Below are 13,364 nucleotides of genomic sequence, written 5' to 3'. Positions count from 1 at the left end.
TTGAAATTCCAGAAATCTTACATTCTAAATTCTTTCTAGAAATCTGGAATTCTAAAAAATTCTAGAATTCTAATTCTAGAAAAAAAGAAGCGGGTCAAAAAGTCACTGAAAATGTAAAAAAGCAACTTAAAAAATCTCGAATATCGTTCTATTTTAAATGTGTCAAGTCATTTTTTTAGTAAAAAAACTCATATATACCGATCTACGAGAAAATGAAAAAACATTATTTTTAAAAAAAATTAACTCAAAAATTAATGTTATTTACATTCTATTTAGTACAAATATTTGTAAGTTCATTAATTTAGTCCAAAGTTTAATAGTTATAATTTATATTTGAAATTATTTGAATTAATAACCAATCCAACCCAACTCAACTCAATCTAGTCAAGTTCAATATTTAATGGGTTGGATTGGTATTAACAATCAACCTATGAATTATTTTTTTTAATAATTTGAGTTGGATTGTAACCCAAATATAAGAAATTAATTTATTGTACACCTGTGCATCTAACCAGTCGAATAATACAAGAAAGTGACTTAACCAGAAGAAAAAATCATAAGAAAGAAAAAAACTCACAAGGAAAAAGGATGCATACGACTTCACAAATGGTGCGGATCACTTCGACTTTAAAGGTGCTTAACTTATGTCTCATTTGTCTGTACCTATGTTTTCTGGCTGACTTTATAGCATTCAACAGAGATAATTGATAGGGTTTTTTCTTTCATCCGACCGAAAGATAAACACTTTTCTGTAGGGATTTTTACTCAATTTTCCGATCTTATCCTCTCCGGCCAGATCAAATGAAAACTTCTAATTCGTTTAATCAATTTTCCGATCTTTTCCAGCTTCCTTGTTTTAGTTGGAAATGTTTTTCTCTCTCTTTCTTTTGGCTGAAGTATTTTGTTGTTCGTAAGATTTAATCTCTGGATTAATTGATTAAAATAATAAAAAAGTTAATTAAAAAATTATGTTAATTAAATAATATAAACACTCTATGATTACAGGAAAATTATATCTAACCAGGTGAATGATCAAATAAAGCTTGGTCATCAGGGTTAAACGGGACTGATAGTAGAAGTTCTCTAGTTTAATAATCTGATCAACCTTGAATTATGAAGATGGTTTTTTAGCTTAACAAACTTATTTAAAGTGATATATAAACATCTTATCTAAATCTCTACTTTATTCTGTTGCATATTTTTTAAAAAATAGAAATATAATACATCTTCAGAATTGAAGGGTCAATGGGATTATAATTTAGCTACAAATCAGCCCCAATATTTTGATTTGTACTCAAATTTTACCGATCTTCAAAGTAAAACGTTTCTTACCCAAGTAAAATGATAAGAGCCAAATTTGACTCTAATATCTCAAGCAAAGTACATATTTAGTTCTAACGTAGGGAATGATGCAAATTTAATTCTAATGTTTTCAAACAATATCAATTTTAGTTTTACGTTATCAAAAATTTGAAAAGGTTGGTTTGTCTGTTATTTAATTGTCACATTGGACCTTTCAAATAAGTTTGTCGATAAATTTAAACAATTTCATACATTTTTTTTTTGTTGGTTTTTTAACTATATTAATAAAACGGTAAATAATTTAGACAATTTAACAAAAAAAAATTGTGATTATAACTAATATCTAGCAGGTTTAGTTTTTAGCATTTTAACAGAATTTTTATAATTTTGGTAGTAATAAACTAAATATCTTAGACATAATTGATATTTGGAAGGTCGAAGTTACAGTTAAATACCAGTCAAACCAGCTTTTTAAAATTTTCGATAACGTATGACTAAAATTAATCTTGCTTGGAGATATTAAGGTTAAATTTGCACAATTTCATACGTAAAGGATAAATCTACACTTCCGCTAAAACGTTGAAGTTAAATTTGATCTTTATCCCAATTAAAGGGGAAAAAAAGAAGCACAAATCCCAAAAAAATAAAAAAAAATAAGAAAGAGAAAGGGACAAAAACAAAAACCTAAATAGGAAAAATTATACTGCGAACTAGCATCATTTATGGTCCTTTTACTCAGATGATGCCATGTCATCTCAACTACTGATGTAACATTATCTGAATGGAGGAACTACCAATGATCTCAGTTCATAGTACAATTTCTCACTATATAGGGATGATTTTGGTCAAAATCTGATCCATTTTAAAATAAAAATAAAATAAGAGAGTAAAACCATAGTTATTGTTGTTGTAAATAAAGTTTGCTTCTTACCTTGAGAATTCGGATCTTGAGACCTCCAAATTATTCAGTTCAATGCTTGTCAGATTGTGGATTTGCTCCCTAATAGCTTGCTTCTTAAACTGAGGACTCGGATCTCGAGACCTACAGTTTATTCGGTTCAAGGCTCGTGTGAGGCAGTGAATTCTCTTGTAATTGAAGTTGAGGTTCGAGACCTTCAACTTATTCGGTTCATGGCTCGTCAAGCAATGACGTTTCTACCGATTAAAGTTTGCTTCTTACACTAGAGGACTCGGATCTCGAGACCTCTAGCTTAGTCTCTTCGAGCTCATCAAACAGTGGATTCTCTCCATATTGCTTATAGTTGAAGTACTCGAGTTTTAGATTTCCTGCTTAAAACGACTTGAAATCTCAAGCCAAGGTTAATTGTTGAAAGTAATATATAATGAAGGATTATAAAAACTAATTTGAGATATAAAAAGGAGAGGATCAATAGAAAACAAGTAGACTTACATTGGAACATGAAACAACCTCTGCCTGTTTATTCTAGATCTGAAGATTTGGATCTTGAGACCTCCAACTTATTCCGTGTTCGTGTGGCTCGTCAGACTATGGATTCTCTTCTAAATAAAACTTGCTTCTTTTATGGAGAACTTTGACCTTGAGATCTTAAATTTGCTTCCAAATTTAAAATTTCCATTCGAGGCTCGTCAAACAGTTGATTCTGTACTAATTCACTCAAATCTCTGTCGGATTCAATTATTAGAAGCACAATAAAATCAAAAACAAATTTGCTATATGGAAAGTAGAGGATTCAATAGAAAAAAAGAGTTAGAAACTTACATTAGAACATGGAACAGCCTCTCTGTCGGATTCTCCATCCTTGAACTCGGAGATCTTACGTTGGGATGAACTCAAAAGATCTGATCTGATGGATTTCTCCATTTCCTTGATCCATCATTAAACTTTATTCGGTTCCGTTCCCGATTAAAGTTTGCTTCTCACATACCAAGAACTTGGATCTTGAGATCTGCAGCTTTTTCCATTCAAGGCTCGTCAAGCAGTTGATTCTCCCCATCCTTGAACTCGGAGATCTTACATTGGGATACATATGAACTCAGGAAGATCTGATCTGATGGATTTCTCCATTTCCTTGATCCATCATTAAACTTGACAAATACTACTACTTAAATACAACCAAACCCATTAAAATTAATAAAAGTCAAACTTAATCCACCTAATAATATTCCGTATATACATTAAACACCTCTATAATATTCATCATACAACAATAATATTTCACAATACAAAATTACAAAACCAAAATTGAAAATTGCCACGTAATTTCACTCAAATCAAATATACAAATCCCCCCTTTAATCCTTGTAATCTCCTTTTCATCCCCATCAGATCCGATTACAGCCTAGTACTCCCAAAATTAAACACATATAATAATAAAAATACAACAAAATTACATGATCCATGTAAAGAGTGAATAAATAGTGTTACGTCTACTCATATCAACCTGCTGATTAACACCACCATCTTCTTCTCCAATGGGCTTGGGCTCACTTTCCTCACTCCTGGGCCTTATTGGGCCGACATGTTCTCCACGTTTGCAAAACATACGGATTAAAGCAGTAGCAATAGTTGAAATCACCATCAGCAATAGTATTATAACAATGGGTTTAACCAGAGATTTTTTTGCAATCGAAATAGAAAGAGGAGGTGGAGCCATAAAACCTCCATTTTCAATTTCTACAGTATATATTAAAATTAAAATTCATCAGATCTAGAAATGACAAGTATCATAATAAAAAGCTAAACCATAAATTAAAGACAAGAATTAGCGGATTATCAATTTCTACAGTATATATTACTACAAACAAAATAAAGTAACCACAGAAACGACGCCGTATTATAATAAAAAAAGCTTAATTATATAAATATAAATTTAAGACAACAGTTACCTAGTTTCACAGCTCGTGATCTGAAATGAGGAGACATGGGTTTAGTTGTAATAACAGGAGGTTTCAGTTCCGACATTTTGAAAAGAGATCTAGGCTCAGCTGATTGGAGTATGGAAATTAATAAAAACAAGAATAGAACACATAACTTTGCCGCCATTTCGGGCTTGTTTTTTTTAGCGCAAGAGTGAAAGAAAAGAGAGCACGGTATTTATAGGGTTTTGGAAAGGAAACGGCGTGTATTCCACGTGTATTTTATTGGACAATATTGCCCCTCTATCCCTCTTGCAAATATATATTTATATTTATATACATACATTATACTACAACCAAACCCCTACTCTTCCAAGACCGACTAGCTAATAACTTAATATATATGCATATTATTCTATATAATTAAACTGAATCGGGATATGAACAGTAAATCAAAATCATTTTTGAAATCCATGTAAATTACCCAATTATCCTTCAGAGTTGTGCTACCACACTGAATAGCCTGGCTTTATAGTCATTTCGTTTGATCATTTGCAATTCTTTTAGAGGGATACAAAATCTTATTTCAAAATGGCATCGTCTTAGCTTTACATACTTTTCAGGGGTAAATTACACCCATGGCCACTAATCTTTACCTATTTAACATTATGACCACTGAACTTCAATTCTTAACAGTGAACTTTACACGTTTGAACATTGGTGGCCACTCAACGCCTCAAAACGATTGCTGACGGTCTGAAAATAAAAAATTCGAAGACCTAATGATATTTTAAGAAACTTTAATTCTTGAAAATTTTTGTTTTAAGGTCATTTAGGTGTTGTTTGGTTAGGAGACAGAAAGTGAATCTTTAGAGAGAGAAAGTTCAAAAAAAGGTGATTTTGAAAAATAAAAAATGTGGTTTCATGGTAAATGTGGTTCTGAACAACTTTAATTCTTGAATATTTTCATTTTGAGGTCGTTAACGGTCAGTTTGAGGACTTGGTTAAAGTTGAGTGGCCACCTGTGTTAAAAAGTGTAAAGTTTAATGGTCATACCGTTAAGAATTGAACTTCAGCGGCCACAATGTTAAAATGGACAAAGTTCAGTGACCATAGGTGTAATTTACCCTACTTTTTAGGTAAATTATATCTATGGCCACTGAATTTTATTCATTTTAACATTATAGCCACTGAACTTCAATTTTTAACGGTATGGTCACTGAACTTTACACCTTTTAACATCGGTGGCCACTCAATTTTAGCTAACTCCTCAAAATGATCGTTAACAACCTCAAAATAAAAATATTCAAGAATTAAAGTTGTTCAGAATGACATGTACCATAAAGCCACATTTTTTATTTTCCAAAATCACATTGTTTTGAGCATTCTCTCTCTAAAATTTTACTTTCTCTATCCTAACCAAACAACACCTCAATGACCTCAAAATGAAAATTTTCGAAAATTAAAGTTACTTAGAATATCATTAAATCTTCAAATTTTTTTATTTTGAGACCGTCAACGGTCGTTTTGAGGTGTTGAGTGGCTATCGGTGTTAAAAGATGTAAAGTTCGGTGGCTATACTGTTAAAAATTGAAGTAATGGTAAAGTTAAGTGGCAATGGGTGTAATTTACCCTATACTTTTCAATATCCATCTGCCACCTTCAATTTTCAGTCTTCTCTCTGTAAGAAGGATATGAATGTAATTACATATTAATTTTTTAGATAACTATTTTTTTTTACAACAATACTCGTATATATATATATATATACGAGATTTTCCTTCAGTCAATGAGACGTTTTGAGACATTATAAGCCCACAACAGTCTATAACAATTAGTTGACTTAGATATGCTTACATTTATTACATTGACTTATTCTATAACAAAAAGCAAATATATCGACACGACGCGTGAGTTAGCCACACGTTATCGTTGGTCAAAAAATGAGAAGTTTTGTTTATTTTTAATTAATTCACATGGCGGCGTGTGAATATTCTAACACGTTAATTGGATTATCGGATCTTCAATCAACATAATATGTGTCATAATCCCACCTAACGTATGGTCTAATTTTATCAACAAGTTCCCCACTTCTGCTTGATGTTCTAATTACAAGTACTCCACCTCTTATTTACATTTTCTGCCATTAAGTCATTTATTAGTTTGTCATTACTTTATTTTTATCCTTTTTAGCCCTAATGTTTTAGGATATATTAGTTATGTTGTAAGGGCTTTTAAGTTTTTCCTAGCCTAGGGCTTAAGGGGTATATAAATCATTCTTTTTGTAATGAATGCATCTCTTTATGAATTGAAATCAAAATAACTCTTTAGAGAGTAGGGTTCTATCCATTTGGATTATTTTCTTCAGGTTTAGCTTGAGAAGAATATGAATTAGCTTGTGTAAATGTTCTATTAGGTGGAGGTAATATATTCATCTTGTTTAAAAACATTACAGGTAAAATTGCACATTTTCGTACATTAAAGATAAATATGCATTTTTCAAAAAATGATAGAGCAAAGTTGGACCTTATCCAAGTAAAAAGAAAAACAAGAAACCATGTCGTGTTGTCGATTGTAAGTAGATGAATGTGATCTTTTGGTAAAAGAGAGCATGTGTTTGACACGGTTAGCACGCAAAAAAAAATCACTAATAGTATTAATTTTTTAATGATGATTTATTGACTTTCTTGATGTGGCTGCCATATTGTGGCATAATATAATATTGACTTTTCTGTTGACATCATGTGCAACGTTGATTTGATGCTGTGATATATTGACTTGACGTGATAAGCAACACTAGTCAAATTCTCCTTCTTAAATGAAATTGTTGTCGACCTCAATAATTGTTCCTCGAAGTCTGGAATTCCTGTGGGAGTTCAAACAATGCAGCAGCGCTGGTTCCCGTACATTTGGTTCTCCGAGTCCAACCTCTCTTGTGCGATGGGTTTTTCGGAAGTGGGATGGATCAAGGTAAATGTTGATGCTTTAGTGGACTCAGCTCATAGACAGGTGGGGGTTGGAATCGTCTGTCGAGACTCCCTTGGTCGTGTTACTGCTTGTAGAACGAAGGTCTTTCATGGCTTATGGTCGCCGACCTGGGCTGAAGCTATAGGACTCAAAGAAGCTTCGAGTTGGATATTGGATAGTGTTTACTCTTCGGTATGTGTAGAAATGGATGTGAATGATATTGTTGATAACTTTGCCTCCCACACAACAAACTCTTCATAAACGGGGGATGACCTTTTCTCTTGTCGTAAGCTAGTTGAGTTTTGTATTTACTTCCACTTGTCTCATGTTTATCGTTGTGCCAATATAGTAGCGGATGTTATAACTAGGAACTTGTTGTTTTTAACTAGCTCGTCTATTCGGAACTCTATTTCTTCTTTTTCTCTTCCCAAATGTAATCGATGCCTATCAATAAATGCAAATTCTTCCTAGAAAAAAAATCACGTAAACTAGTATTATTAAACTTTAATTATTCTTTTGATAAATTACGATAAAGAAACAGACCCTCAAGGAATTACATTTCTAGCCCGAATATACTAAGCATTTCATTATATATATATATATATATATATATATATATATATATATATATATATATATATATATGTATGCGAGCATGTTCAACCAAGAAAAGGAAAAGAAGACTTGAATTCTATGTCTTGACTTTTGATTTTGATTGCTACTGCTACCTATCTTTTTAGCCAAATATATATGTTGATCCTTATGTTTTATCCAAAATTTTAACTTTTCTCAAATTTTTAAAGTTCCAAATTATTCTTTATTCTTGTTAAAATGAATTCAATACTCCATATTTAAAATTTGTTGGATGTAGAAAATAGAAAACACGGTCCACTACGTGTTAAAAAGAAAATATCAAATAGTTAAATAATTAGGAACTTTTGAAAGTTCGCGAGGCGGTTGACGTTTTGAGGTTATTTAACGCATTTGGAAAAAAATAAAGGGTATTGAATGCAATTGAATAAGAATATGAGATATTAAATGCAACTGAACAAAATAAGGGGTTATTGAATGCAATTAGATAAGAATTAGAAGTTATTTAAAACTTGACCTAATACACAAATAACCCCATGAACTTGTCCAAATGCAGCAACTGACCCCTCCAACTTTCAATTGTAACAACTTATCCCTTAAATTTGTCCAATTGTAAAACATAACTACAAATTGGGAATTTTGTTTACCCCGTACTTGAAGCAACCGTAAAAACGTTTCCTTGAATTTGTATCACGCCAAAGATCTGATTATCACACTCCACGAGTGTTGCAGTTTTTGTATTTCACGTGTTTCTTCAATTGCAGTCCATGTCAGTAATTTGGGGTTGTGTTTTACAATTGGACAAGTTTAAGAGGTAAGTTTTACAATTTGACAAGTTTGATGGGTAAGTTGTTACAATTGAAAGTTCGGGGGTGGGGGACAGCTGCAACATATGAACAAATTCATAGGGTTATTTGTATATTAGACTTTAAAACTTTTGAAAATTTACAGAGAAAGTTGAAGTTTTGGGAAAGTACATAAGACAACAAATGTATTAAGTGTAGTTTTTAGTTGTAACTTTTTTTTTTCGAGAGAGATTTTAGTTGTAAAGGTTATGTGGTATTAGTTTTTGATGTCGTGAAATATTAGTTTATTGACTTTTTAATGTCACGCAATGTAACATTTGACTTTTTCTGTGTATTGATTTGATAAGGTTACTGTTAGCAATATTTTCGAAGTATTGTCAATCTCAACCTTATCATGTGTGGATTTGAGTACGGGCGTACTAGGGAAGTAATTCCCAATTAATTTAGGTGATTACATAATAAATATATGCGTATAACTTGACTTTTAAACGAAACGAATGACGATGGACACAAGGACTGAGAAAATCTCCCTCTTGGATTCCTAGTGCCGCTATAGAAGCTTTACTATAACGACAATACCTACAAAAAATAAAGTGCGAAATTGACATAGATTTTGAGGAAAAGTCAATTTTATTGATATTAATAGCTTGATTACAAGAAAATGATGAAATGAAATGCGATTACAATTCAATTTATGTCTATCCAAAAATAGTTAAATCAATTGCAGATGTTAATCATAAAATAAAATATAAGCGACACAATAATTGGAATGCGACAATGAAATAAGATAATTGAAATGCTATAAATAGAATTGAAATGAAATTGAAATGACGAAATCCAAGCCAATAAATCGCTAGCTTAACGTGTCTTGATTAAATTCCACGAACGTGAGTGCGACTTGAGTGCACGATTGGATATATGAACATCTTGAACATGAACTTCCAATGATGATTTGATGATGATTGTGGGCGAATTGAATGCTTGGAGAATTTTAGATTTAGGATTGAAGATTGACGAATGATTTTGAATTGGAATTGGACGAGAAACTAAACAATTGTCTAGCAAAAGAGATGACTCAAGATTAAATCAACTTGGTATCACAAAAACTAAATAATAAAAACAGAATTTTGAAACCTGAAACGGAAAATCGAGACACCATAACGTGTATAAAATGAGTTTTCGGACACGGAATTGAGAGAAACGAAAGCCTAGAATCAAATTTAGGATGTTGGGGAACAACAATAAAGCAAAAATTTGGACTAAAATGGACTCTAGAATATAGAATCGAGGCTACAAAGAAATCTGGATAGAATGTATAAAAAAGCACAAAAACGGAAAGTTATGAACTTTGAAAGATGAACACTAAAAACCAGACTTTGAATAGACGAACTAAAGGAAGAAGGCCAGAAATTACTCACTTTGAGCTGAAGAAACTCAAAAAAATAAGGCTAATAACTAAAGAAAAAAAACTCAAGGAGTTGAAAAGAGAGAAGTGTATTTGTATTGATGTTTGTTGTGTGTTGAAATGAGGAGGGAGAGAGCTCTCTTTATAGTTAAAAATGGTAGGTTTTGTTGTAAATAAACCCATAATTTTCCTCCATTAACCCTTAATTTCAGTTTATTTAGTTGCTAGTTGGTGGTTAAATTGGTTAGAGTAAGTGGTTAGTTAAATTGGTTAGAGTAAGAGTATGGATAGCAACCAATTTTAATTAACTATTTAGGCAGGGGCCTTACTTCCAAGCCTTATTTCTCCCTCCATATGGACCTAAATTAGGCCCACGAGCACATCACAGATTCATCGGGATGTCTAGTTTCTGGAACACTCTACCTCGTGTGAAAATTCATCTGTTTGATATCCTAAATGATTAATTGAAGTGACATTGGTACGATACACACATACTCTAACTTCAAAAGCTTATTTCTCTCTCCATATAGATCCGAATTAGACACAATACATCACGGATTCCTAGGATGTCTAGTTTTTGGAACACTCGACCTTTTAAAAAAGTTCGTCCATTTGATGCCTCAAATGGCCCGTGGAGGTGATGTTGGTGCTGCTGGAAAGATGATCGTTTTTTTTATCTTTATGTTTTTTCTTCTTTTCCTTGTGCTAGAGGCTAGCTCGCCGAGCTGGAGACCAGTAGCGCTTCGATTTTTTATTTATTTTTAATTTTCTTTTATATTTATTATAATTTTATAATATGCTAAATATATAGAATTTATTTTATGGGCCAACCGTTACCTAATAATTTAATGTGATGAATAATATTAATGATTTTTTTTTTTTGCTATTTTTTTGCAAAATGAAATACCATATTTCTATACTTTAAAACCATGTAAATTATTATTATTATTATTTCAATTTTGATAAAAAAAAAAAAAAATTTCTTCACGTCAAGGAATTATATTTGTAGTCCGAATGCACTAAGCATTTCACGCATAAAAGAGTTTATATTTAATCATTCAAGGAGAAAAATCATAATCTCTGCAACTTCAATTTTTTTTTTTGAAGTGTTGCCCCTTTTTTTACTAAATTGATCACTCGATCTCCTCCAAAGCACTACCATATTGATGTTCTTTACCACACAACTTGCTCCATCTTATTGTTGGTTGGGTGGTCTTCCTTCTTTCTCATTCCACTCATTTATTATTTTATTTTTTCTTTATTTGTTATGTTTATTTTAATTGGATTATTTGACAAGGTTAAACTTTTGAAGATAACTAACTACATTATATGAATAAATAATAATCCAAATTGATTTGAATTTTGGGAATTTAAAAGTTTACATAATCTTTTCTAATGAAAGGTAAAAGTTATAATTCAGAAAACGTTGCAATTCGATTCGATTTGAATTAAAAGTTAACCGAGTATCGGATTGATTCTGTTACAAGTTAGTGCAGATCTAATCTATAAATTGAAATCTCTAAAATTGTATTTAGTGAAAATTAATGGGCACGATTTTTTGAACAATTTGTTTTTATTTGTTTACGATTTAAAACTTTTAATCAGTTCTTTTTATTTAAATATTTAATTTAAAACTCTTTATTCGAATATCAATCGTTCAATAATCAATGATTCAATTTAATTTTGGAACTTCTTATTCGCTATTTAGTCCGGTTCAATAATCTTTGAAGTCGGTGTTAATCTACACACCTCAAGCTGATTTTGATTTAATTGGATTTGATTGAATTCAATCACTAATCATTAGAAAGCTCAAATGAGGATGAAAAATGAGAGGGGCGTTGTAATTAGACTTTACTTCCAATTTGCATAGAAGAATTCTAGTCTCTGTTGACTCGAATAAATTACAAACAATAATAATAATAAAATAATAATAGAATACAAAACGTTGTCGCTCCAAAGAAAAGACAAGAAGGCGAAGAAATAGCGTTGATTGAGCATTTGAATCGTGACACCTGTATTAATTGGACGATGTCTATGCTTATATTATTATTAATTCATTATAATATACAACCAAAATCCAAGTATTCTATCCACTAGGCAGAAAATTAGTATATATATATATATTTCAAATTTTTTATAGAAATATTATTATTAAGAAATAATCAAACTAAATTTGTTTATGACTGTGTTTATTAATATTATGATCGAGTTTTGTTCGTGAGATTATTTATGAACCTATAATAGAGTATGTTTGCGAGTTTTCAGCTGAGATTCACGTGCTTAAGCTTAGCTTGTTTATAAATAGAGTCGAACACTGAGTTGTTCATAGGCGGCTCGACTCTTTTATAACTCTACTTCTATTATTTTTTGAGAAATTTAGATTCACCCATAGCGTATAAAACTGTGCAACTAAACGAATCAATTTTAGTTTTACAAAGAATTTTTTTTGAACGAACTGATTTAATAGTTATTCGAATCTTTGGATAAATTTATTGATAACTGTATATTTTAAGATATTATGTATAACTGTTTTAATAAATGATAAATATTTTTCTGCAGTTTTTTACTATTAACTTATATCTGCAGATTCAAATATTGACATGTTGATGAGTTGATAGTTACAAAATAAATATATTTTCATTCTCTCTCATGCCTCTCCCTTCCACTAAAATCCATCTACCTGAAACGTGGTGCATGTATTTATTTTAATTTATTTTTTCTTCTTTTAATCAGAGAACTCTGCAATGGATTGAGTAAAACTAAATGAAAATGGAAATGTATTATTACTTTATTATTATGTAAGGAAAAAAATTTGGATAATATCTATTTAGCTCTCAAAACTAAAGCTTCAAAGTCAATTAGAACCTTAAACTATCAAAATCATCAATCAGGTCTCTAAACTAATATAAAATCATCAATTAAGTCACAACTCTAGAAAAATTATTCTTTCACACCTTCTTTTCCAAAACAATTTTGAACCAACACAGAGATTATTACAGTTTATATTAAATAGTCACAGTTTTATTTATTTATTTTAGGATAGGATGATGACTCAATTGATGATTTTTACTTAATTCAGGAATTTGGTTAATGATTTTGATAGTTTAGGGTTCTAATTTACTTTGAAGCTTTAGTTTGTGGACCTAAATGTAATGTCAAAAAAATTATATAATTTTTTATATTTTTATTGATAAGATCCAACACACCCATCATAATAAAATTCACTTAAATTGAATTTCAATTCTAGAGGTCAACCATTTAAAATATAATATCTAAAATTGAAAATTCATGTTAAAAAGATGTAAATCTAGAAGCTTCCATCAACTTTTAATTTCAAAACAAAAATATGATTAAACTTAATTTTATAAATGGATAGTCACCAAAGTTCCAAAAAAGAACGATATTTGAAGCATCCAAATGGTGAAGACATCTGATCTTTAGTTTGAAGAAAATGG

At 30.8% G+C, this 13,364-nt stretch overlaps 1 long non-coding RNA gene across 1 annotated transcript; it reads right to left on the bottom strand.

Moving 5' to 3' along the window:
* Window positions 1-474: 474 nt before the first annotated feature.
* On the bottom strand, window positions 475-4,337 carry LOC136226491 (uncharacterized). The gene is made up of 5 exons (XR_010687747.1): window positions 4,171-4,337; window positions 3,044-3,958; window positions 2,714-2,946; window positions 2,234-2,602; window positions 475-924 (listed from the first exon to the last, which is right to left on the bottom strand). It is a non-coding gene; the product is annotated as an uncharacterized lncRNA (long non-coding RNA).
* Window positions 4,338-13,364: the final 9,027 nt, after the last annotated feature.

The sequence above is a fragment of the Euphorbia lathyris genome, chromosome 4, assembly GCF_963576675.1.
Source record: "Euphorbia lathyris chromosome 4, ddEupLath1.1, whole genome shotgun sequence".
NCBI lineage: Eukaryota > Viridiplantae > Streptophyta > Magnoliopsida > Malpighiales > Euphorbiaceae > Euphorbia > Euphorbia lathyris.
This window is presented reverse-complemented; position numbering and strand designations above follow the sequence as displayed.